The sequence below is a fragment of the Ambystoma mexicanum genome, chromosome 5q, assembly GCF_040938575.1.
Source record: "Ambystoma mexicanum isolate Mex_15411 chromosome 5q, UKY_AmexF1_1, whole genome shotgun sequence".
Lineage (NCBI taxonomy): Eukaryota > Metazoa > Chordata > Amphibia > Caudata > Ambystomatidae > Ambystoma > Ambystoma mexicanum.
The window spans coordinates 800,195,082-800,220,394 of NC_090933.1; positions in this window are offsets into that span (position 1 = coordinate 800,195,082).

Below are 25,313 nucleotides of genomic sequence, written 5' to 3' on the forward strand. Positions count from 1 at the left end.
AATTCTCCTCTGAACTAGAAGACCAACAGCAACCCAAGACACATGTTTCGGTCTGGTTGGACCTCATCAGTAGGGTGGAACTGTGCCTCTCTAAGAATAGTGAGCAAGGGGTCCACGTCTGGATTCCCCTAGTAATTTAGGGTGAGACCCAAAGTTACTTAAGTATGCAAATTAACAATGGGGGATCCTGGGAGTTCCTCTGCCAGACATTTGTCCTGGTTACCAGAGGCTTACCCAAAGTCTTTAGCTCTCTATCTTTCACACAGAAGAAATATCCTACACATATCAATCTTTGTCCTGCCCTGTGGCAGTCCAGCAACGAAATGCTAGGCAATTCTCCTCTGAACAAGAGTACCTACAGAAACCCCAGACACGTGTCTTGGTCTGGTTGGACATCATCAGTAGGATGGAGCTGTGCCTCTCTAAGACCAGTCAGCAAGGGATCCACATCTGGATTCCCCTAGTAATTTAGGGTGAGACCCAAAGTTACTTAAATATGAAACTTAACAAGAGGGGTCCTGGGAGTCCTCTGCATACATTAGTCCTGGTTACGAGAGACTTACTCAGAGTCTTTAGCTCACCATATTTCACAGAGAAGACATATCCCAAACATATCAGTCTTTGTCCTCCCCTGGGGCAGTCCAGCACCGAAATACTAGGCAATTCTCCTCTGAACTTGAAGACCAACAGCATCCCCAGACACATGTTTCGTTCTGGATGGACCTCATCAATAGGGTGGAGCTGTGTGTCTCTAGAAATAGTGAGCAAGGTGTACATGTCTGGATTCCTAGTAACTCAGGGTGAGACCCAAAGTTACTTAAATGTGCAAATTAACACGAGGGTCCTCGGAGTCCCTCTGCCAGACATTAGTCCTGGTTACGAGAGACTTACCCAAAGTCTTTAGCACACTATCTTTCACACAGAAGAAATATCCAAAACATATCAGTCTTTATCCTGCCCTGGGGCAGTCCAGCACGGAATTGATAGGCAATTCTCCTCTGAACAATAGTACCATCAGAAACCCCAGACACGTGTTTCGGTCTGGTTGGACCTCATCAGTAGGGTGGAGCTGTGCCTCTCTAAGAATAGTGAGCAAGGGGTCCACGTCTGGATTCCCCTAGTAACTTAGGGTGAGACCCAAAGTTACTTAAGTATGCAAATTAACAATGTGGGATCCTGGGAGTCCCTCTGCCAGACATTAGTCCTGGTTACGAGAGACTTACTCAGAGTCTTTAGCTCACGATCTTTCACAGAGAAGAAATATCCCAAACATATCAGTCTTTGTACTGCCCTGGGGCAGTCCAGCACCGAAATGCTAGGCAATTCTCCTCTGAACTAGAAGACAAACAGCATCCCCAGACACATGTTTCAGTCTGGTTGGACCTCATCAGTAGGGTGGAGCTGTGCCTCTCTAAGAATAGTGAGCCAGGGGTCCAGGTCTGGATTCCCCTAGTAACTTAGGGTGCGACCCAAAGTTACTTAAGTATGCAAATTAACAAGGGGGGAATCTGGAGTCCCTCTGCCAGACATTAGTCCTGGTTACGAGAGACTTACCCAAAGTCTTTACCTCTCTATGTTTCACAGAGAAGAAATATCCTAAACATATCAGTCGTTGTCCTGCCCTTGGGCAGTCCAGTACCAAAATGCTAGGCGATTCTCCTCTGAACAAGAGTATCAACAGCATCCCCAGAAACGTGTTTCTCTCTGGTTGGACCTCATCAGGAAGGTGGAGCTGTGCCCCTCAAAGAATAGTGAGCAAGTGGTCCACATCTGGATTCCCCTAGTAACTTGGGGTGAGACCCAAAGTTACTTAAATATGCAAATTAACAAGGGGTGTCCTGGGAGCCCCTCTGCCAGACATTATTCCTGGTTATGTGAGATTTATCCAGAGTCTTTAGCTCACTATCTTTCACAGAGAAGAAATATCCCAAACATATCAGTCTTTGCCCTGCCCTGGGGCAGTCCAGCACCGAAATGGTAGGCAATTCTCGTCTGAACAAAATTATCAACAGCAACCCCAGACACGTGTTTCGGTCTGGTTGGACTTCATCAGTAGGGTGGAGCTGTGCCTCTCTAAGAATAGTGAGCAAGGGGTCCACGTCTGGATTCCCTAGCAAATTAGGGTGAGACCCAAAGTTACTTAAGTATGCAAATTAACAAGAGGGGTCCTGGGAGTCCCTCTGCCAGACATTAGTCCTGGCTATGAGAGACTTACCCAGAGTCTTTAGATCACTAACTTTCACAGAGAAGAAATATCCCAAACATATCAGTCTTTGTCCTGCCCTGGGGCAGTCCAGCACCAAAATGCTAGGCAATTCTCATCTGAACAAGAGTATCAACAGCATCCCCAGACACGTGTTTCAGTCTGGTCGGACCTCATCAGTAGGGTGGAGCTGTGCCTCTCTACAAATAGTGAGTAAGGGGTCCACGTCTGGATTCCCCTAGTAATTTAGGGTGAGACCCAAAGTTACTTAAATACGCAAATTAACAAGAGGGGTCCTGGGAGTCCCTCTGCCAGACATTAGTCCTGGCTATGAGAGACTTACCCAGAGTCTTTAGATCACTATCTTTCACAGAGAAGAAATATCCCAAACATATCAGTCTTTGTCCTGACCTTGGGCAGTCCAGCACTGAAATGATAGGCAATTCTCCTCTGAACAAGAGTACCAACAGCAACCCCAGACACATGTTTCGGTCTGGTTGGACCTCATCAGTAGGGTGGAACTGTGCCTCTCTAAGAATAGGGAGCAAGTGTTCCACGTCTGGATTCCCCTAGTAATTTAGGGTGAGACCAAAAGTTACTTAAGTATGCAAATTAACACGAGGGGAATCTGGAGTCTCTCTGCCAGAAATTAGTCCTGGTTACGAGAGTCTTACCCAAAGTCTTTACCTCTCTATCTTTCACAGAGAAGAAATAGCCTAAACATATCAGTCGTTGTCCTGCCCTGGGGCAGTCCAGTACCAAAATGCTAGGCGATTCTCCTCTGAACAAGAGTATCAACAGCAACCCCAGAAACGTGTTTCTGTCTGGTTGGACCTCATCAGGAGGGTGGAGCTGTGCCCCTCAAAGAATAGTGAGCAAGGGGTCCACATCTGGATTCCCCTAGTAACTTGGGGTGAGACCCAAAGTTATTTAAATATGCAAATTAACAAGGGGGGTCCTGGGAGCCCCTCTGCCAGACATTATTCCTAGTTATGTGAGATTTATCCAGAGTCTTTAGCTCACTATCTTTCACAGAGAAGAAATATCCCAAACATATCAGTCTTTGCCCGGCCCTGGGGCAGTCCAGCACCGAAATGGTAGGCAATTCTCCTCTGAACAAAATTATCAACAGCAACCCCAGACACGTGTTTCGGTCTGGTTGGACTTCATCAGTAGGGTGGAGCTGTGCCTCTCTAAGAATAGTGAGCAAGGGGTCCACTTCTGGATTCCCTAGCAAATTAGGGTGAGACCCAAAGTTACTTAAGTATGCAAATAAACAAGGGGGGTCCTGGGAGTCCTCTGCCAGACATTAGTCCTGGTTATGAGAGACTTACCCAGATTCCTTAGCTCAATATCTTTCACAGAGAAGAAATATCCCAAACATATCAGTCTTTGTCCTGCCCTGGGGCAGTCCAGCACTAAAATGCTAGGCAATTCTGCTCTGAACAAGAGTATCAACAGCAACCCCAGACATGTGTTTCGGTCTTGTTGGACCTCATAGGTAGGGTGGAGCTGTGCCTCTCTAAGAATATTGAGCAAGGGGTCCATGTCTGGATTCCCGTAGTAATTTAGGGTGAGACCCAAAGTTACTTAAATATGCAAATTAACAAGGGGGGCCTGGAAGTCCTCTGCCAGACATTAGTCCTGGTTACGAGAGACTTACTCAGAGTCTTTAGCTCACTATCTTTCACAGAGAAGAAATATCCCAAACATATCAGTCTTTGTCCTGCCCTGGGCAGTCGAGCACCGAAATGCTATGCAATTCTCCTCTGAACTAGAAGACCAACAGCATCCCCAGACACATGTTTCGTTCTGGATGGACCTCATCAATAGGGTGGAGCTGTTCCTCTCTAGAAATAGTGAGCAAGGGGTCCATGTCTGGATTCCTAGTAACTCAGGGTGAGACCCAAAGTTACTTAAATGTGTAAATTAACACAAGGGACCTCGGAGTCCCTGTGCCAGACATTAGTCCTGGTTACGAGATACTTACCCACAGTCTTTAGCTCACTATCTTTCACACAGAAGAAATATCCCAAACATATCAGTCTTTGTCCTGCCCTGGGGCATTCCAGCAGGGAAGTGATAGGCAATTCTCCTCTGAACAAGAGTACCATCAGAAACCCCAGACACGTGTTTAGGTCTGGTTGGACCTCATCAATAGGGTGGAGCTGTGCCTCTCTAAGAATAGTGAGCAAGGGGTCCACGTATGGATTCCCCTAGTAACTTAGGGTGAGACCCAACGGCACTTAAATATGCAAATTAACAAGGGGGGTCCTGGGAGTCCTCTGCCAGACATTAGTCCTGGTTACGAGAGTCTTACTCAGAGTCTTTAGCTCACGATCTTTCACAGAGAAGAAATATCCCAAACATATCAGTCTTTGTCCTCCCCTGGGGCAGTCCAGCACCGAAATACTAGGCAATTCTCCTCTGAACTAGAAGACAGACACATGTTTCGTTCTGGATGGACCTCATCAATAGGGTGGAGCTGTGCGTCTCTAGAAATAGTGAGCAAGGTGTACATGTCTGGATTCCTAGTAACTCAGGGTGAGACCCAAAGTTACTTAAATGTGCAAATTAACACGAGGGTCCTCGGAGTCCCTCTGCCAGACATTAGTCCTGGTTACGAGAGACTTACCCAGAGTCTTTAGCACACTATCTTTCACACAGAAGAAATATCCAAAACATATCAGTCTTTATCCTGCCCTGGACTGATGGGGCAGTCCAGCACGGAATTGATAGGCAATTCACCTCTGAACAATAGTACCATCAGAAACCCCAGACACGTTTTTCGGTCTGGTTGGACCTCATCAGTAAGGTGGAGCTGTGCCTCTCTAAGAATAGTGAGCAAGGGGTCCACGTCTGGATTCCCCTAGTAACTTAGGGTGAGACCCAAAGTTACTTAAATATGCAAATTAACAAGGGGGGTCCTGGGAGTCCTCTGCCAGACATTAGTCCTGGTTACGAGAGACTTACTCAGAGTCTTTAGCTCACGATCTTTCACAGAGAAGAAATATCCAAACATATCAGTCTTTGTACTGCCCTGGGGCAGTCCAGCACCGAAATGCTAGGCAATTCTCCTCTGAACTAGAAGACAAACAGCAACCCCAGACACATGTTTCAGTCTGGTTGGACCTCATCAGTAGGGTGGAGCTGTGCCTCTCTAAGAATAGTGAGCCAGGGGTCCAGGTCTGGATTCCCCTAGTAACTTAGGGTGCGACCCAAAGTTACTTAAGTATGCAAATTAACAAGGGGGGAATCTGGAGTCCCTCTGCCAGACATTAGTCCTGGTTACGAGAGACTTACCCAAAGTCTTTACCTCTCTATCTTTCACAGAGAAGAAATATCCTAAACATATCAGTCGTTGTCCTGCCCTGGGGCAGTCCAGTACCAAAATGCTAGGCGATTCTCCTCTGAACAAGAGTATCAACAGCAACCCCAGAAACGTGTTTCTCTCTGGTTGGACCTCATCAGGAGGGTGGAGCTGTGCCCCTCAACGAATAGTGAGCAAGTGGTCCACATCTGGATTCCCCTAGTAACTTGGGGTGAGACCCAAAGTTACTTAAATATGCAAATTAACAAGGGGTGTCCTGGGAGCCCCTCTGCCAGACATTATTCCTGGTTATGTGAGATTTATCCAGAGTCTTTAGCTCACTATCTTTCACAGAGAAGAAATATCCCAAACATATCAGTCTTTGCCCTGCCCTTGGGCAGTCCAGCACCGAAATGGTAGGCAATTCTCCTCTGAACAAGAGTATCAACAGCAACCCCAGACACGTGTTTCGGTCTGGTTGGACTTCATCAGTAGGGTGGAGCTGTGCCTCTCTAAGAATAGTGAGCAAGGGTTCCACGTCTGGATTCCCTAGCAAATTAGGGTGAGACCCAAAGTTACTTAAGTATGCAAATAAACAAGGGGGGTCCTGGGAGTCCCTCTGCCAGACATTAGTCCTGGTTATGAGAGACTTACCCAGAGTCTTTAGCTCAATATCTTTCACAGAGAAGAAATATCCCAAACATATCAGTCTTTGTCCTGCCCTGGGGCAGTCCAGCACCAAAATGCTAGGCAATTCTCCTCTGAACAAGAGTATCAGCAGCAACCCCAGACACGTTTTTCAGTCTGGTCGTGCCTCATCAGTAGGGTGGAGCTGTGCCTCTCTACGAATAGTGAGTAAGGGGTCCACGTCTGGATTCCCCTAGTAATTTAGGGTGAGACCCAAAGTTACTTAAGTATGCAAATTAACAAGAGGGGAATCTGGAGTCTCTCTGCCAGACATTAGTCCTGGTTACGAGAGACTTACCCAAAGTCTTTACCTCTCTATCTTTCACAGAGAAGAAATATTCTAAACATATCAGTCGTTGTCCTGCCCTGGGGCAGTCCAGCACCAACATGCTAGGCGATTCTTCTCTGAACAAGAGTATCAACAGCAACCCCAGACACGTGTTTCAGTCTAGTCGGACCTCATCAGTAGGGTGGAGCTGTGCCTCTCTACGAATAGTGAGTAAGGGGTCCACGTCTGGATTCCCCTAGTAATTTAGGGTGAGACCCAAAGTTACTTAAGTATGCAAATTAACAAGAGGGGTCCTGGGAGTCCCTCTGCCAGACATTAGTCCTGGCTATGAGAGACTTACCCAGAGTCTTTAGATCACTATCTTTCACAGAGAAGAAATATCCCAAACATATCAGTCTTTGTCCTGACCTGGGGCAGTCCAGCACTGAAATGATAGGCAATTCTCCTCTGAACAAGAGTACCAACAGCAACCCCAGACACATGTTTCGGTCTGGTTGGACCTCATCAGTAGGGTGGAACTGTGCCTCTCTAAGAATAGGGAGCAAGGGGTCCACGTCTGGATTCCCCTAGTAACTTAGGTTGAGACCCAAAGTTACTTAAGTATGCAAATTAACAAGAGGGGAATCTGGAGTCTCTCTGCCAGACATTAGTCCTGGTTACGAGAGACTTACCCAAAGTCTTTACCTCTCTATCTTTCACAGAGAAGAAATATTCTAAACATATCAGTCGTTGTCCTGCCCTGGGGCAGTCCAGCACCAACATGCTAGGCGATTCTTCTCTGAACAAGAGTATCAACAGCAACCCAAGAAACGTGTTTCTGTCTGGTTGGACCTCATTAGGAGGGAGGATCTGTGCCTCTGAAAGAATAGTGAGCAAGGGGTCCACATCTGGATTCCCCTAGTAACTTGGGGTGAGACCCAAAGTTACTTAAATATGAAAATTAACAAGGGGGTCCTGGGAGCCCCTCTGCCAGACATTATTCCTGGTTATGTGAGATTTACCCAGAGTCTTTAGCTCACTATCTTTCACAGGGTAGAAATATCCCAAACATATTTCATTCTTTGCCCTGCCCTGGGGCAGTCCAGCACCAAAATGGTAGGCAATTCTCCTCTGATCAAGAGTATCAACAGCAACCCCAGACACGTGTTTCGGTCTTGTTGGACCTCATCAGTAGGGTGGAGCTGTGCCTCTCTAAGAATAGTGAGTAAGGGGTCCACATCTGGATTCCCCTAGTAATTTAGGGTGAGACCAAAGTTACTTAAATACGCAAATTAACAAGAGGGGTCCTGGAAGTCCCTCTGCCAGACATTAGTCCTGGCTATGAGAGACTTACCCAGAGTCTTTAGATCACTATCTTTCACAGAGAAGAAATATCCCAAACATATCAGTCTTTATCCTGCCCTGGGCCAGTCCAGCACGGAATTGATAGGCAATTCTCCTCTGAACAAGAGTACCATCAGAAACCCCAGACATATGTTTCGGTCTGCTTGGACCTCATCAGTAGGGTGGAGCTTTGCTTCTCTAAGAATAGTAAGCAAGGGGTCCACGTCTGGATTCCCCTAGTAAGTTAGGGTGAGATCCAAAGTTACTTAAATATGCAAATTAACAAGGGGGATCCTGGGAGTCCTCTGCCAGACATTAGTCCTGGTTACGAGAGACTTACTCAGAGTCTTTAGCTCACTATCTTTCACAGAGAAGAAATATCCCAAACATATCAGTCTTTGTCCTGCCCTGGGGCAGTCCAGCACCGAAATGCTAGGCAATTCTTCTCTGAACTAGAAGACCAACAGCAACCCAAGACACATGTTTCGGTCTGGTTGGACCTCACCAGTAGGGTGGAACTGTGCCTCTCTAAGAATAGTGAGCAAGGGGTCCACGTCTGGATTCCCCTAGTAACTTAGGGTGAGACCCAAAGTTACTTAAGTATGCAAATGTACAATGTGGGATCCTGGGTGTCCCTCTGCCAGACATTTGTCCTGGTTACCAGAGACTTACCCAAAGTCTTTAGCTCTCTATCTTTCACAAAGAAGAAATATCCTACACATATCAATCTTTGTCCTGCCCTGTGCCAGTCCAGCAACGAAATGCTAGGCAATTCTCCTCTGAACAAGAGTACCTACAGAAACCCCAGACATGTGTCTTGGTCTGGTTGGACATCATCAGTAGGGTGGAGCTGTGCCTCTCTAAGACCAGTCAGCAAGGGATCCACATCTGGATTCCCCTAGTAATTTAGGGTGAGACCCAAAGTTACTTAAATATGAAAATTAACAAGGGGGGGTCCTGGGAGTCCTCTGCATACATTAGTCCTGGTTATGAGAGACTTACTCAGAGTCTTTAGCTCACCATCTTTCACAGAGAAGACATATCCCAAACATATCAGTCTTTGTCCTGCCCTGGGGCAGTCCAGCACCGAAATACTAGGCAATTCTCCTCTGAACTAGAAGACCAACAGCATCCCCAGACACATGTTTCGTTCTGGATGGACCTCATCAATGGGGTGGAGCTGTGCGTCTCTAGAAATAGTGAGCAAGGGGTACATGTCTGTATTCCTAGTAACTCAGGGTGAGACTCAAAGTTACTTAAATGTGCAAATTAACACGAGGGTCCTCGGAGTCCCTCTGTCAGACATTAGTCCTTGTTACGAGAGACTTACCCGGAGTCTTTACCACACTATCTTTCACACAGAAGAAATATCCAAAACATATCAGTCTTTATCCTGCCCTGGGGCAGTCCAGCACGGAATTGATAGGCAATTCTCCTCTGAACAATAGTACCATCAGAAACCCCAGACACGTGTTTCGGTCTAGTTGGACCTCATCAGTAGGGTGGAGCTGTGCCTCTCTAAGAATAGTGAGCAAGGGGTCCACGTCTGGATTCCCCATGTAACTTAGGGTGAGACCCAAAGTTACTTAAATATGCAAATTAACAAGGGGGGTCCTGGGAGTCCTCTGCCAGACATTAGTCCTTGTTACGAGAGACATACTCAGATTCTTTAGCTCACTATCTTTCACACAGAAGAAATATCCCAAACATATCAGTCTTTATCCTGCCCTGGGGCAGTCCAGCACAGAATTGATAGGCAATTCTTCTCTGAACAAGAGTACCATCAGAAACCCCAGACACGTGTTTCGGTCTGGTTGGACCTCATCAGTAGGGTGGAGCTGTGCCTCTCTAAGAATAGTGAGCAAGGGGTCCACGTCTGGATTCCCCTAGTAATTTAGGGTGAGACCCAAAGTTACTTAAATATGCAAATTAACAAGGGGGGTCCTGGGAGTCCTCTGCCAGACATTAGTCCTGGTTACGAGAGACTTACTTAGAGTCTTTAGCTCACGATCTTTCACAGAGAAGAAATATCCCAAACATATCAGTCTTTGTACTGCCCTGGGGCAGTCCAGCACCGAAATGCTAGGCAATTCTCCTCTGAACTAGAAGACCAACAGCAACCCCAGACACATGTTTCAGTCTGGTTGGACCTCATCAGTAGGGTGGAGCTGTGCCTCTCTAAGAATAGTGAGCCAGGGGTCCAGGTCTGGATTCCCCTAGTAACTTAGGGTGAGACCCAAAGTTATTTAAATATGCAAATTAACAAGGGGGGTCCTGGGAGCCCCTCTGCCAGACATTATTCCTAGTTATGTGAGATTTATCCAGAGTCTTTAGCTCACTATCTTTCACAGAGAAGAAATATCCCAAACATATCAGTCTTTGCCCTGCCCTGGGGCAGTCCAGCACCAAAATGGTAGGCAATTCTCCTCTGAACAAAATTATCAACAGCAACCCCAGACACGTGTTTCGGTCTGGTTGGACTTCATCAGTAGGGTGGAGCTGTGCCTCTCTAAGAATAGTGAGCAAGATGTCCACGTCTGGATTCCCTAGCAAATTAGGGTGAGACCCAAAGTAACTTAAGTATGCAAATAAACAAGGGGGGTCCTGGGAGTCCCTCTGCCAGACATTAGTCCTGGGTATGAGAGACTTACCCAGAGTCTTTAGATCACTATCTTTCACAGAGAAGAAATATCCCAAACAAATCAGTCTTTGTCCTGACCTGGGGCAGTCCAGCACTGAAATGATAGGCAATTCTCCTCTGAACAAGAGTACCAAAAGCAACCCCAGACACATGTTTCGGTCTGGTTGGACCTCATCAGTAGGGTGGAACTGTGCCTCTCTAAGAATTGTGAGCAAGAGGTCCACATCTGGATTCCCCTAGTAACTTGGGGTGAGACCCAAAGTTACTTAAATATGCAAATTAACAAGGGGGTCCTGGGAGCCCCTCTGCCAGACATTATTCCTGCTTATGTGAGATTTACCCAGAGTCTTTAGCTCACTATCTTTCACAGAGAAGAAATATCCCAAACATATCAGTCTTTGCCCTGACCTGGGGCAGTCCAGCACCAAAATGGTAGGCAATTCTCCTCTGAACAAGAGTATCAACAGCAACCCCAGACACGTGTTTCGGTCTTGTTGGACCTCATCAGTAGGGTGGAGCTGTGCCTCTCTAAGAATAGTGAGCAAGGGGTCCATGTCTGGATTCCCGTAGTAACTTAGGGTGAGACCCAAAGTTACTTAAATATGCAAATTAACAAGGGCGGCCCTGGGAGTCCTCTGCCAGACATTAGTCCTGGTTACGAGAGACTTACTCAGAGTCTTTAGCTCACTATCTTTCACAGAGAGGAAATATCCCAAACATATCAGTCTTTGTCCTGCCCTGGGGCAGTCCAGCACAGAAATGCTAGGCAATTCTCCTCTGAACTAGAATACCAACAGCAACCCCAGACACATGTTTTGGTCTGGTTGGACCTCATCAGTAGGGTGGAACTGTGCCTCTCTAAGAATAGTCAGCAAGGGGTCCACTTCTGGATTCCCCTAGTAACTTAGGGTGAGACCCAAAGTTACTTAAATATGCAAATTAACAAGGGGGGTCCTGGGAGTCCTCTGCATACATTAGTCCTGGTTACGAGAGCCTTACTCAGAGTCTTTAGCTCACCATCTTTCACAGAGAAGACATATTCCAAACATATCAGTCTTTGTCCTGCCCTGGGGCAGTCGAGCACCGAAATGCTATGCAATTCTCCTCTAAACTAGAAGACCAACAGCATCCCCAGACACATGTTTCGTTCTGGATGGACCTCATCAATAGGGTGGAGCTGTTCCTCTCTAGAAATAGTGAGCAAGGGGTCCATGTCTGGATTCCTAGTAACTCAGGGTGAGACCCAAAGTTACTTAAATGTGTAAATTAACACAAGGGACCTCTGAGTCCCTCTGCCAGACATTAGTCCTGGTTACGAGATACTTACCCACAGTCTTTAGCTCACTATCTTTCACAGAGAAGAAATATCCCAAACATATCAGTCTTTGTCCTGCCCTGGGGCAGTCCAGCACCGAAATGCTAGGCAATTCTCCTCTGAACTAGAAGACCAACAGCAACCCAAGACACATGTTTCAGTCTGGTTGGACCTCACCAGTAGGGTGGAACTGTGCCTCTCTAAGAATAGTGAGCAAGGGGTCCACGTCTGGATTCCCCTAGTAACTTAGGGTGAGACCCAAAGTTACTTAAGTATGCAAATTAACAATGTGGGATCCTGGGTGTCCCTCTGCCAGACATTTGTCCTGGTTACCAGAGACTTACCCAAAGTCTTTAGCTCTCTATCTTTCACACAGAAGAAATATCCTACACATATCAATCTTTGTCCTGCCCTGTGCCAGTCCAGCAACGAAATGCTAGGCAATTCTCCTCTGAACAAGAGTACCTACAGAAACCCCAGACACGTGTCTTGGTCTGGTTGGACATCATCAGTAGGGTGGAGCTGTGCCTCTCTAAGACCAGTCAGCAAGGGATCCACATCTGGATTCCCCTAGTAATTTAGGGTGAGACCCAAAGTTACTTAAATATGAAAATTAACAAGGGGGGTCCTGGGAGTCCTCTGCATACATTAGTCCTGGTTATGAGAGACTTACTCAGAGTCTTTAGCTCACCATCTTTCACAGAGAAGACATATCCCAAACATATCAGTCTTTGTCCTGCCCTGGGGCAGTCCAGCACCGAAATACTAGGCAATTCTCCTCTGAACTAGAAGACCAACAGCATCCCCAGACACATGTTTCGTTCTGGATGGACCTCACCAATGGGGTGGAGCTGTGTGTCTCTAGAAATAGTGAGCAAGGGGTACATGTCTGTATTCCTAGTAACTCAGGGTGAGACCCAAAGTTACTTAAATGTGCAAATTAACACGAGGGTCCTCGGAGTCCCTCTGCCAGACATTAGTCCTTGTTAAGAGAGACTTACCCAGAGTCTTTAGCACACTATCTTTCACACAGAAGAAATATCCAAAACATATCAGTCTTTATCCTGCCCTGGGGCAGTCCAGCACGGAATTGATAGGCAATTCTCCTCTGAACAATAGTACCATCAGAAACCCCAGACACGTGTTTCGGTCTAGTTGGACCTCATCAGTAGGGTGGAGCTGTGCCTCCCTAAGAATAGTGAGCAAGGGGTCCATGTCTGGATTCCCCATGTAACTTAGGGTGAGACCCAAAGTTACTTAAATATGCAAATTAACAAGGGGGGTCCTGGGAGTCCTCTGCCAGACATTAGTCCTGGTTACGAGAGACATACTCAGATTCTTTAGCTCACTATCTTTCACACAGAAGAAATATCCCAAACATATCAGTCTTTATCCTGCCCTGGGGCAGTCCAGCACAGAATTGATAGGCAATTCTTCTCTGAACAAGAGTACCATCAGAAACCCCAGACACGTGTTTCGGTCTGGTTGGACCTCATCAGTAGGGTGGAGCTGTGCCTCTCTAAGAATAGTGAGCAAGGGGTCCACGTCTGGATTCCCCTAGTAACTTAGGGTGAGACCCAAAGTTACTTAAATATGCAAATTAACAAGGGGGGTCCTGGGAGTCCTCTGCCAGACATTAGTCCTGGTTACGAGAGACTTACTTAGAGTCTTTAGCTCACGATCTTTCACAGAGAAGAAATATCCCAAACATATCAGTCTTTGTACTGCCCTGGGGCAGTCCAGCACCGAAATGCTAGGCAATTCTCCTCTGAACTAGAAGACCAACAGCAACCCCAGACACCTGTTTCAGTCTGGTTGGACCTCATCAGTAGGGTGGAGCTGTGCCTCTCTAAGAATAGTGAGCCAGGGGTCCAGGTCTGGATTCCCCTAGTAACTTAGGGTGAGACCCAAAGTTACTTATGTATGCAAATTAACAAGGGGGTTCCTGGGAGTCCCTCCGCCAGACATAAGACCTGGTTACGAGAGACTTACCCAAAGTCTTTACCTCTCTATCTTTCACAGAGAAGAAATATTCTAAACATATCAGTCGTTGTCCTGCCCTGGGGCAGTCCAGTACCAAAATGCTAGGCGATTCTCCTCTGAACAAGAGTATCAACAGCAACCCCAGAAACGTGTTTCTGTCTGGTTGGACCTCATCAGGAGGGTGGAGCTGTGCCCCTCAAAGAATAGTGAGCAAGGGGTCCACATCTGGATTCCCCTAGTAACTTGGGGTGAGACCCAAAGTTATTTAAATATGCAAATTAACAAGGGGGGTCCTGGGAGCCCCTCTGCCAGACATTATTCCTAGTTATGTGAGATTTATCCAGAGTCTTTAGCTCACTATCTTTCACAGAGAAGAAATATCCCAAACATATGAGTCTATGCCCTGCCCTGGGGCAGTCCAGCACCGAAATGGTAGGCAATTCTCCTCTGAACAAAATTATCAACAGCAACCCCAGACACGTGTTTCGGTCTGGTTGGACTTCATCAGTAGGGTGGAGCTGTGCCTCTCTAAGAATAGTGAGCAAGGGGTCCACGTCTGGATTCCCTAGCAAATTAGGGTGAGACCCAAAGTAACTTAAGTATGCAAATAAACAAGGGGGGTCCTGGGAGTCCCTCTGCCAGACATTAGTCCTGGTTATGAGAGACTTACCCAGAGTCTTTAGCTCAATATCTTTCACAGAGAAGAAATATCCCAAACATATCAGTCTTTGTCCTGCCCTGGGGCAGTCCAGCACCAAAATGCTAGGCAATTCTCCTCTGAACAAGAGTATCAACAGAAACCCCAGACACGTGTTTCAGTCTGGTTGGACCTCAACAGTAGGGTGGAGCTGTGCCTCTCTACGAATAGTGAGTAAGGGGTCCACGTCTGGATTCCCCTAGTAATTTAGGGTGAGACCCAAAGTTACTTAAATACGCAAATTAACAAGAGGGGTCCTGGAAGTCCCTCTGCCAGACATTAGTCCTGGGTATGAGAGACTTACCCAGAGTCTTTAGATCACTATCTTTCACAGAGAAGAAATATCCCAAACATATCAGTCTTTGTCCTGACCTGGGGCAGTCCAGCACTGAAATGATAGGCAATTCTCCTCTGAACTAGAATACCAACAGCAACCCGAGACACATGTTTTGGTCTGGTTGGACCTCATCAGTAGGGTGGAACTGTGCCTCTCTAAGAATAGTCAGCAAGGGGTCCACGTCTGGATTCCCCTAGTAACTTAGGGTGAGACCCAAAGTTACTTAAATATGCAAATTAACAAGGGGGGTCCTGGGAGTCCTCTGCATAGATTAGTCCTGGTTACGAGAGCCTTACTCAGAGTCTTTAGCTCACCATCTTTCACAGAGAAGACATATTCCAAACATATCAGTCTTTGTCCTCCCCTGGGGCAGTCGAGCACCGAAATACTATGCAATTCTCCTCTGAACTAGAAGACCAACAGCATCCCCAGACACATGTTTCGTTCTGGATGGACCTCATCAATAGGGTGGAGCTGTTGCTCTCTAGAAATAGTGAGCAAGGGGTCCATGTCTGGATTCCTAGTAACTCAGGGTGAGACCCAAAGTTACTTAAATGTGTAAATTAACAAGGGGGGTCCTGGGAGTCTTCTGCATACATTAGCCCTGGTTACGAGAGACTTACCCAGAGTCTTTAGCTCACCATCTTTCACAGAGAAGACATATCCCAAACATATCAGTCTTTGTCCTGCCCTGGGGCAGTCCAGCACCGAAATACTAGGCAATTCTCCTCTGAACTAGAAGACCAACAGCATCCCCAGACACATGTTTCGTTCTGGATGGACCTCATCAATGGGGTGGAGCTGTGCGTCTCTAGAAATAGTGAGCAAGGGGTACATGTCTGGATTCCTAGTAACTCAGGGTGAGACCCAAAGTTACTTAAATGTGCACATTAACAAGAGGGTCCTCGGAGTCCCTCTGCCAGACATTAGTCCTGGTTACGAGAGACTTACCCAGAATCTTTAGCACACTATCTTTCACACAGAAGAAATATCCAAAACATATCAGTCTTTGTCCTGCCCTGGGGCAGTCCAGCACCGAAATGCTAGGCAATTCTTCTCTGAACTAGAAGACCAACAGCAACCCAAGACACATGTTTCGGTCTGGTTGGACCTCACCAGTAGGGTGGAACTGTGCCTCTCTAAGAATAGTGAGCAAGGGATCCACATCTGGATTCCCCTAGTAATTTAGGGTGAGACCCAAAGTTACTTAAATGTGCAAATTAACACGAGGGTCCTCGGAGTCCCTCTGCCAGACATTAGTCCTTGTTACGAGAGACTTACCCAGAGTCTTTAGCACACTATCTTTCACACAGAAGAAATATCCAAAACATATCAGTCTTTATCCTGCCCTGGGGCAGTCCAGCACGGAATTGATAGGCAATTCTCCTCTGAACAATAGTACCATCAGAAACCCCAGACACGTGTTTCGGTCTAGTTGGACCTCATCAGTAGGGTGGAGCTGTGCCTCTCTAAGAATAGTGAGCAAGGGGTCCACGTTTGGATTACCCATGTAACTTAGGGTGAGACCCAAAGTTACTTAAATATGCAAATTAACAAGGGGGGTCCTGGGAGTCCTCTGCCAGACATTAGTCCTGGTTACGAGAGACATACTCAGATTCTTTAGCTCACTATCTTTCACACAGAAGAAATATCCCAAACATATCAGTCTTTATCCTGCCCTGGGGCAGTCCAGCACAGAATTGATAGGCAATTCTTCTCTGAACAAGAGTACCATCAGAAACCCCAGACAAGTGTTTCGGTCTGGTTGGACCTCATCAGTAGGGTGGAGCTGTGCCTCTCTAAGAATAGTGAGCAAGGGGTCCACGTCTGGATTCCCCTAGTAACTTAGGGTGAGACCCAAAGTTACTGAAATATGCAAATTAACAAGGGGGGTCCTGGGAGTCCTCTGCCAGACATTAGTCCTGGTTACGAGAGACTTACTTAGAGTCTTTAGCTCACGATCTTTCACAGAGAAGAAATATCCCAAACATATCAGTCTTTGTACTGCCCTGGGGCAGTCCAGCACCGAAATGCTAGGCAATTCTCCTCTGAACTAGAAGACCAACAGCAACCCCAGACACATGTTTCAGTCTGGTTGGACCTCATCAGTAGGGTGGAGCTGTGCCTCTCTAAGAATAGTGGTCAGGGGTCCAGGTCTGGATTCCCCTAGTAACTTAGGGTGAGACCCAAAGTTACTTATGTATGCAAATTAACAAGGGGGTTCCTGGGAGTCCCTCCGCCAGACATTAGTCCTGGTTACGAGAGACTTACCCAAAGTCTTTACCTCTCTATCTTTCACAGAGAAGAAATATCCTAAACATATCAGTCGTTGTCCTGCCCTGGGGCAGTCCAGTACCAAAATGCTAGGCGATTCTCCTCTGAACAAGAGTATCAACAGCAACCCCAGAAACGTGTTTCTGTCTGGTTGGACCTCATCAGGAGGGTGGAGCTGTGCCCCTCAAAGAATAGTGAGCAAGGGGTCCACATCTGGATTCCCCTAGTAACTTGGGGTGAGACCCAAAGTTATTTAAATATGCAAATTAACAAGGGGGGTCCTGGGAGACCCTCTGCCAGACATTATTCCTAGTTATGTGAGATTTATCCAGAGTCTTTAGCTCACTATCTTTCACAGAGAAGAAATATCCCAAACATATCAGTCTTTGCCCTGCCCTGGGGCAGTCCAGCACCGAAATGGTAGGCAATTCTCCTCTGAACAGAATTATCAACAGCAACCCCAGACACGTGTTTCGGTCTGGTTGGACTTCATCAGTAGGGTGGAGCTGTGCCTCTCTAAGAATAGTGAGCAAGGGGTCCACGTCTGGATTCCCTAGCAAATTAGGGTGAGACCCAAAGTAACTTAAGTATGCAAATAAACAAGGGGGGTCCTGGGAGTCCCTCTGCCAGACATTAGTCCTGGTTATGAGAGACTCACCCAGAGTCTTTAGCTCAATATCTTTCACAGAGAAGAAATATCCCAAACATATCAGTCTTTGTCCTGCCCTGGGGCAGTCCAGCACCAAAATGCTAGGCAATTCTCCTCTGAACAAGAGTATCAACAGCAACCCCAGACACGTGTTTCAGTCTGGTTGGACCTCATCAGTAGGGTGGAGATGTGCCTCTCTACGAATAGTGAGTAAGGGGTCCACGTCTGGATTCCCCTAGTAATTTAGGGTGAGACCCAAAGTTACTTAAATACGCAAATTAACAGGAGGGGTCCTGGGAGTCCCTCTGCCAGACATTAGTCCTGGGTATGAGAGACTTACCCAGAGTCTTTAGATCACTATCTTTCACAGAGAAGAAATATCCCAAACATATCAGTCTTTGTCCTGACCTGGGGCAGTCCAGCACTGAAATGATAGGCAATTCTCCTCTGAACAAGAGTAGCAAAAGCAACCCCAGACACATGTTTCGGTCTGTTTGGACCTCATCAGTAGGGTGGAGCTGTGCCTCTCTAAGAATAGTGAGCAAGGGGTCCACATCTGGATTCCCCTAGTAACTTAGTGTGAGACCCAAAGTTACTTAAATATGCAAATTAACAAGGGGGGTCCTGGGAGTCCTCTGCCAGACATTAGTCCTGGTTACGAGAGACTTACTCAGATTCTTTAGCTCACCATCTTTCACAGAGAAGACATATTCCAAACATATCAGTCTTTGTCCTGCCCTGGGGCAGTCCAGCATGGAATTGATAGGCAATTCTCCTCTGAACAAGAGTACCATCAGAAACCCCAGACACGTGTTTAGGTCTGGTTGGACCTCATCAATAGGGTGGAGCTGTGCCTCTCTAAGAATAGTGAGCAAGGGGTCCACGTCTGGATTCCCCTAGTAACTTAGGGTGAGACCCAACGGCACTTAAATATGCAAATTAACAAGGGGGGGTCCTGGGAGTCCCTCTGCCAGACATTAGTCCTGGTTACGAGAGACTTACTCAGAGTCTTTAGCTCACTATCTTTCACAGAGAAGAAATATCCCAAACATATCAGTCTTTGTCCTGCCCTGGGGCAGTCTAGCACCGAAATGCTAGGCAATTCTCCTCTGAACTAGAAGACCAACAGCAACCCAAGACACATGTTTCGGTCTGGTTGGACCTCATCAGTGGGGTGGAGCTGTGCCTCTCTAAGAATAGTGAGCAAGGGGTCCACGTCTGGATTCCCCTAGTAACTTAGGGTGAGACCCAAAGTTACTTAAGTATGCAAATTAACAATGGGGGATCCTGGGAGTCCCTCTGCCAGACATTTGACCTTGTTACCAGAGACTTACCCAAAGTCTTTAGCTCTCTATCTTTCACACATAAGAAATATCCTACACATATCAATCTTTGTCCTGCCCTGTGGCAGTCCAGCAACGAAATTCTAGGAAAGTCTCCTCTGAACAAGAGTACCTACAGAAATCCCAGACACGTGTCTTGGTCTGGTTGGACATCATCACTAGGGTGGAGCTTTGCCTCTCTAAGAGCAGTCAGCAAGGGATCCACATCTGGATTCCCCTAGTAACTTCGGGTGAGACCCAAAGTTACTTAAATATGAAAATTAACAAGAGGGGTCCTGGGAGTCCTCTGCATACATTAGTCCTGGTTACGAGAGACTTACTCAGAGTCTTTAGCTCACCATCTTTCACAGAGAAGACATATCCCAAACATATCAGTCTTTGTCCTCCCCTGGGGCAGTCCAGCACCGAAATACTAGGCAATTCTCCTCTGAACTAGAAGACCAACAGCATCCCCAGACACATGTTTCGTTCTGGATGGACCTCATCAATAGGGTGGAGCTGTGCGTCTCTAGAAATAGTGAGCAAGGTGTACATGTCTGGATTCCTAGTAACTCAGGGTTAGACCCAAAGTTACTTAAATATGCAAATTAACAAGGGGGGTCCTGGGAGTCCTCTGCCAGACATTAGTCCTGGTTACGAGAGACTTACTCAGAGTCTTTAGCTCACTATCTTTCACAGAGAAGAAATATCCCAAACATATCAGTCTTTGTCCTGCCCTGGGGCAGTCCAGCACCGAAATGCTAGGCAATTCTCCTCTGAACAAGAGTACCTACAGAAACCCCAGACAGGTGTCTTGGTCTGGTTGGACATCATCACAAGGGTGGAGCTTTGCCTCTCTAAGAGCAGTCAGCAAGGGATCCACATCTGGATTCCCCTAGTAACTTCGGGTGAGACCCAAAGTTACTTAAATATGAAAATTAACAAGAGGGGTCCTGGGAGTCCTCTGCATACATTAGTCCTGGTTACGAGAGACTTACTCAGAGTCTTTAGCTCACCATCTTTCACAGAGAAGACATATCCCAAACATATCAGTCTTTGTCCTCCCCTGGGGCAGTCCAGCACCGAAATACTAGGCAATTCTCCTCTGAACTAGAAGACCAACAGCATCCCCAGACACATGTTTCGTTCTGGATGGACCTCATCAATAGGGTGGAGCTGTGCGTCTCTAGAAATAGTGAGCAAGGTGTCCATGTCTGGATTCCTAGTAACTCAGGGTGAGACCCAAAGTTACTTAAATGTGCAAATTAACACGAGGGTCCTCGGAGTCCCTCTGCCAGACATTAGCCCTGGTTACGAGAGACTTACCCAGAGTCTTTAGCACACTATCTTTCACACAGAAGAAATATCCAAAACATATCAGTCTTTATCCTGCCTTGGGGCAGTCCAGCACGGAATTGATAGGCAATTCTCCTCTGAACAATAGTACCTTCAGAAACCCCAGACACGTGTTTCGGTCTGGTTGGACCTCATCAGTAGGGTGGAGCTGTGCCTCTCTAAGAATAGTGAGCAAGGGGTCCACGTCTGGATTCCCCTAGTAACTTAGGGTGAGACCCAAAGTTACTTAAATATGCAAATTAACAAGGGGGGTCCTGGGAGTCCTCTGCCAGACATTAGTCCTGGTTACGAGAGACTTACTCAGAGTCTTTAGCTCACGATCTTTCACAGAGAAGAAATATCCCAAACATATCAGTCTTTGTACTGCCCTGGGGCAGTCCAGCACCGAAATGCTAGGCAATTCTCCTCTGAACTAGAAGACAAACAGCAACCCCAGACACATGTTTCAGTCTGGTTGGACCTCATCAGTAGGGTGGAGCTGTGCCTCTCTAAGAATAGTGAGCCAGGGGTCCAGGTCTGGATTCCCCTAGTAACTTAGGGTGTGACCCAAAGTTACTTAAATACGCAAATTAACAAGAGGGGTCCTCGGAGTCCCTCTGCCAGACATTAGTCCTGGCTATGAGAGACTTACCCAGAGTCTTTAGATCACTATCTTTCACAGAGAAGAAATATCCCAAACATATCAGTCTTTGTCCTGACCTGGGGCAGTCCAGCACTGAAATGATAGGCAATTCTCCTCTGAACAAGAGTACCAACAGCAACCCCAGACACATGTTTCAGTCTGGTTGGACCTCATCAGTAGGGTGGAACTGTGCCTCTCTAAGAATAGGGAGCAAGGGGTCCACGTCTGGATTCCCCTAGTAACTTAGGGTGAGACCCAAAGTTACTTAAGTATTCAAATTAACAAGAGGGGAATCTGGAGTCTCTCTGCCAGACATTAGTCCTGGTTACGAGAGACTTACCCAAAGTCTTTACCTCTCTATCTTTCACAGAGAAGAAATATTCTAAACATATCAGTCGTTGTCCTGCCCTGGGGCAGTCCAGCACCAAAATGCTAGGCGATTCTTCTCTGAACAAAAGTATCAACAGCAACCCCAGAAACCTGTTTCTGTCTGGTTGGACCTCATTAGGAGGGAGGAGCTGTGCCTCTAAAAGAATAGTGAGCAAGGGGTCCACATCTGGATTCCCCTAGTAACTTGGGGTGAGACCCAAAGTTACTTAAATATGAAAATTAACAAGGGGGTCGTGGGAGCCCCTCTGCCAGACATTATTCCTGGTTATGTGAGATTTACCCAGAGTCTTTAGCTCACTATCTTTCACAGGGTAGAAATATCCCAAACATATTTCATTCTTTGCCCTGCCCTGGGGCAGTCCAGCACCAAAATGGTAGGCAATTCTCCTCTGAACAAGAGTATCAACAGCAACCCCACACACGTGTTTTGGTCTTCTTGGACCTCATCAGTAGGGTGGAGCTGTGCCTCTCTAAGAATAGTGAGCAAGGGGTCCACGTCTGGATTCCCCTAGTAATTTAGGGTGAGACCAAAGTTACTTAAATACGCAAATTAACAAGAGTGGTCCTTGAAGTCCCTCTGCCAAACATTAGTCCTGGCTATGAGAGACTTACCCAGAGTCTTTAGATCACTATCTTTCACAGAGAAGAAATATCCCAAACATATCAGTCTTTATCCTGCCCTGGGGCAGTCCAGCACGGAATTGATAGGCAATTCTCCTCTGAACAAGAGTACCATCAGAAACCCCAGACATATGTTTCGGTCTGCTTAGACCTCATCAGTAGGGTGGAGCTGTGCCTCTCTAAGAATAGTGAGCAAGGGGTCCACGTCTGGATTCCCCTAGTAAGTTAGGGTGAGATCCAAAGTTACTTAAATATGCAAATTAACAAGGGGGATCCTGGGAGTCCTCTGCCAGACATTAGTCCTGGTTACGAGAGACTTACTCAGAGTCTTTAGCTCACTATCTTTCACAGAGAAGAAATATCCCAAACATATCAGTCTTTGTCCTGCCCTGGGGCAGTCCAGCACCGAAATGCTAGGCAATTCTTCTCTGAACTAGAAGACCAACAGCAACCCAAGACACATGTTTCGGTCTTGTTGGACCTCATCAGTAGGGTGGAACTGTGCCTCTCCAAGAATAGTGAGCAAGGGGTCCACGTCTGGATTCCCCTAGTAACTTAGGGTGAGACCCAAAGTTACTTAAGTATGCAAATTAACAATGTGGGATCCTGGGAGTCCCTCTGCCAGACATTTGTCCTGGTTACCAGAGACTTACCCAAAGTCTTTAGCTCTCTATCTTTCACACAGAAGAAATATCCTACACATATCAATCTTTGTCCTGCCCTGTGCCAGTCCAGCAACGAAATGCTAGGCAATTCTCCTCTGAACAAGAGTACCTACAGAAACCCCAGACAAGTGTCTTGGTCTGGTTGGACATCATCAGTAGGGTGGAGCTGTGCCTCTCCAAGACCAGTCAGCAAGGGATCCACATCTGAATTCCCCTAGTAATTTAGGGTGAGACCCAAAGTTACTTAAATATGAAAATTAACAAGGGGGGTCCTGGGAGTCCTCTGCATACATTAGTCCTGGTTATGAGAGACTTACTCAGAGTCTTTAGCTCACCATCTTTCACAGAGAAGACATATCCCAACATATCAGTCTTTGTCCTGCCCTGGGGCAGTCCAGCACCGAAATACTAGGCAATTCTCCTCTGAACTAGAAGACCAAAAGCATCCCCAAACACATGTTTCGTTCTGGATGGACCTCATCAATGGGGTGGAGCTGTGCGTCTCTAGAAATAGTGAGCAAGGGGTACATGTCTGTATTCCTAGTAACTCAGGGTGAGACCCAAAGTTACTTAAATGTGCAAATTAAAACGAGGGTCCTCGGAGTCCCTCTGCCAGACATTAGTCCTGGTTACGAGAGACTTACCCAGAGTCTTTAGCACACTATCTTTCACACAGAAGAAATATCCAAAACATATCAGTCTTTATCCTGCCCTGGGGCAGTCCAGCACGGAATTGATAGGCAATTCTCCTCTGAACAATAGTACCATCAGAAACCCCAGACACGTGTTTCAGTGTGGTTGGACCTCATCAGTAGGGTGGAGCTGTGCCTCTCTAAGAATAGTGAGAAAGGGGTCCACGTCTGGATTCCCCTAGTAACTTAGTGTGAGACCCAATGGCACTTAAATATGCAAATTAACAAGGGGGGTCCTGGGAGTCCTCTGCCAGACATTAGTCCTGGTTACGAGAGACTTACTCAGAGTCTTTAGCTCACTATCTTTCACAGAGAAGAAATATCCCAAACATATCAGTCTTTGTCCTGCCCTGGGGCAGTCCAGCACCGAAATGCTAGGCAATTCTCCTCTGAACTAGAAGACCAACAGCAACCCAAGACACATGTTTCGGTCTGGTTGGACCTCATCAGTGGGGTGGAGCTGTGCCTCTCTAAGAATAGTGAGCAAGAGGTCCACGTCTGGATTCCCCTAGTAACTTAGGGTGAGACCCAAAGTTACTTAAGTATACAAATTAACAATGGGGGATCCTGGGAGTCCCTCTGCCAGACATTTGACCTTGTTACCAGAGACTTACCCAAAGTCTTTAGCTCTCTATCTTTCACACAGAAGAAATATCCTACACATATCAATCTTTGTCCTGCCCTGTGGCAGTCCAGCAACGAAATGCTAGGCAAGTCTCCTCTGAACAAGAGTACCTACAGAAACCCCAGACACGTGTATTGGTCTGGTTGGACATCATCACTAGGGTGGAGCTTTGCCTCTCTAAGAGCAGTCAGCAAGGGATCCACATCTGGATTCCCCTAGTAACTTCGGGTGAGACCCAAAGTTACTTAAATATGAAAATTAACAAGAGGGGTCCTGGGAGTCCTCTGCATACATTAGTCCTGGTTACGAGAGACTTACTCAGAGTCTTTAGCTCACCATCTTTCACAGAGAAGACATATCCCAAACATATGAGTCTTTGTCCTCCCCTGGGGCAGTCCAGCACCGAAATACTAGGCAATTCTCCTCTGAACTAGAAGACCAACAGCATCCCCAGACACATGTTTCGTTCTGGATGGACCTCATCAATAGGGTGGAGCTGTGCGTCTCTAGAAATAGTGAGCAAGGTGTACATGTCTGGATTCCTAGTAACTCAGGGTGAGACCCAAAGTTACTTAAATGTGCAAATTAACACGATGGTCCTCAGAGTCCCTCTGCCAGACATTAGTCCTGGTTACGAGAGACTTACCCAGAATCTTTAGCACACTATCTTTCACACAGAAGAAATATCCAAAACATATCAGTCTTTATCCTGCCCTGGGGCAGTCCAGCACGGAATTGATAGGCAATTCTCCTCTGAACAATAGTACCATCAGAAACCCCAGACACATGTTTCGGTCTGGTTGGACCTCATCAGTAGGGTGGAGCTATGCCTCTCTAAGAATAGTGAGCAAGGGGTCCACGTCTGGATTCCCCTAGTAATTTAGGGTGAGATCCAAAGTTACTTAAATATGCAAATTAACAAGGGGGATCCTGGGAGTCCTCTGCCAGACATTAGTCCTGGTTACGAGAGACTTACTCAGAGTCTTTAGCTCACTATCTTTCACAGAGAAGAAATATCCCAAACATATCAGTCTTTGTCCTGCCCTGGGGCAGTCCAGCACCGAAATGCTAGGCAATTCTTCTCTGAACTAGAAGACCAACAGCAACCCAAGACACATGTTTCGGTCTTGTTGGACCTCATCAGTAGGGTGGAACTGTGCCTCTCTAAGAATAGTGAGCAAGGGGTCCACGCCTGGATTCCCCTAGTAACTTAGGGTGAGACCCAAAGTTACTTAAGTATGCAAATTAACAATGTGGGATCCTGGGAGTCCCTCTGCCAGACATTTGTCCTGGTTACCAGAGACTTACCCAA